The sequence below is a fragment of the Capsicum annuum genome, unplaced genomic scaffold, assembly GCF_002878395.1.
Source record: "Capsicum annuum cultivar UCD-10X-F1 unplaced genomic scaffold, UCD10Xv1.1 ctg3652, whole genome shotgun sequence".
Taxonomy (NCBI): Eukaryota; Viridiplantae; Streptophyta; class Magnoliopsida; order Solanales; family Solanaceae; genus Capsicum; species Capsicum annuum.
Window position 1 is genome coordinate 10,671 of NW_025843513.1, and position 2,097 is coordinate 12,767.

The 2,097-nt window shown below is 30.1% G+C and overlaps 1 long non-coding RNA gene across 1 annotated transcript in view; it reads left to right on the forward strand.

Moving 5' to 3' along the window:
• Positions 1 to 2,097, forward strand: part of LOC107869682 — a 10,868-nt gene continuing 8,771 nt past the window's right edge. The window contains exons 1-2 of the long non-coding RNA XR_001673900.2: positions 1 to 132; positions 1,664 to 1,718. This is a non-coding gene — a long non-coding RNA (uncharacterized LOC107869682). The remainder of the gene's footprint in view (positions 133 to 1,663; positions 1,719 to 2,097) is intronic.

Genomic DNA, 2,097 nt, shown 5'->3' on the forward strand with positions numbered 1-2,097 from the left:
ATCACCACAAAAATGCAGTGAAAGACCTCTCTAGAATACAAACATTTCTACACTTGAATTGTATAAATAAGAGCTCCCTTCTACTTATAGTCAACTATTTATTCAATCAATCGTCCTCAACAAGCCTCATAGGTAATTTTCTTCCTAATCTGTTTTCAACTTCATCCCCCCTCCCCCCCCTCTTTTTTGGTATTATAAGTTGGAAAGTGGCTTATTCTACTGATGATTTCTTTGTGTTGTTAAAAGGCATAAAATGGATTCTTGAATATCCATTATTTTCTTTTTTTTTCGGCTTAATTTCCTATTGTTACAAGTTGAGATGTGGAATTCTTGCATACCATTTTAAAATATTCTTCTCATTTATGTGTGCTTTCTTCTCTTTTTTTTTTAAAAGCTTACTGTTGTGATTTTTCTGTGGATTTTTTGGTTAGAATATGGGATTATTGAATAGCCATGTTGTTCTTTTGTAGCTTAGTTGTCTGCTTTTTGATGTATGGATGTCATTGATTGCTAAAGAGTAATGAAAAAAATAACAGAATTTCTTGTTTAAAATCTACTTGCATTTTTTTGGGAACAAAACAAACAGAGAAAAAAATTAATTTGTAGCCGAAACTTGGATGCAATAATTTTACCATATATGCTCACCACAAAGATAGTTTTACGCATTTAGTGGAAACTCCTTAGCAATCCTGCAATAGATATCTTAGGCCAAAGATAGATTAATATGCTTATATGGTATTTATGGTGGCGATGGATTGAGAATTGTCTTTAGGCCAAATCACGCTCTTTGTGTTTTGCCGATTTGTTGGTCATAGTTTCCATTAGAATCCTTCTTAAGTAGTTGGGATGTTGAGATCTTTCTTTTTGATGATGAGTTGGATTATAATATCATTCAATTTATACTATAACTTGATTTGAATGTTATATCTGGTCCAATTCTCCATTTTGGACAAAATTACATTCTTGGGAACTATAATAAAACCTGTTGTACATGGACCGTTTTTATGGATATTGGCATTTCATTCTCTTTTTATTTCAAGCTTTATTGGTTATATTTTTATGTTTCACTGCTTTAGCTTAAAACTGCTTCTGATTATTGGCTACATTGAGAAAGTTCAGGGTAATAGATGCCTTACCTTTTCAGCTTAATATATGTTCTTTTAGTTTGTTCTTTTCATGGCTTCTCACACATTTTGCATAAAGTCATTGTTGGTGAATTAGTAACATTATATAGGTAAACAATTACTACCTGATTGTGGCCGAATAATGATTAGACATCTTGAATTACCTAACCACAAGTAAGGTGAGAAACACTTGGGAAAAGTGGGTGAAGAAGAAGATGAATATCCTAATATTCTAGATTTGTAAGTGTTTAAATTTTTACGAACATGAGATTATTAAATATCCTTTTTGTGTTTCCGTGCTTAATTTTGTGCTTTCTGTGTATTGTTACATGTAACAACATGAGATTCTTGAATGTCTCTTTAATTTTTAAATTTTTTCTTTTTTATTTTTAGGCCTTATTATGGTGATTTTTGTGTTTTTTTAAAGTTAGAATTAGAACATGAGATTCTTGAATACCCCTTTTATGTTCTATAATAAGGGATTAGTTGGTTTATTCCTACTTATTCACTCTAAATATGTTGAACTATTCATTTTACAGTTTCCTCTTTAAGGTGATAACTAACTGAACGTCCGTGCCGACATTACATTGTGTGGTAAGTACAACTAATTTAATTTTCTTTCTAAAATTATAGATAAAAAGTTTGAATAATAATTTCTTCAGTGTTTTATCTGAGATATATATATTTAGAGTGTGTGGTATATATATATATATATATATATATATATGGTATAATATGGAATTCTTTAATACCCCTGCTATGTTTTTTTCCTATCCTAATTGTTTTGATTTGTAAGTGTTTAGCGATTTAAGCACATGAGATACTTAAATATCCTTTTTCTATTTTGGTGCTTAATTTTTTGCTCTATGTGTGTTGTTAGCTGTTAGAACATGAGATTGTTGAATACCTTTTTAATTTTGGTGCTTTGCTTATAGCTCAACTTAGCCGGAAACACAGAATACTACATCTTACT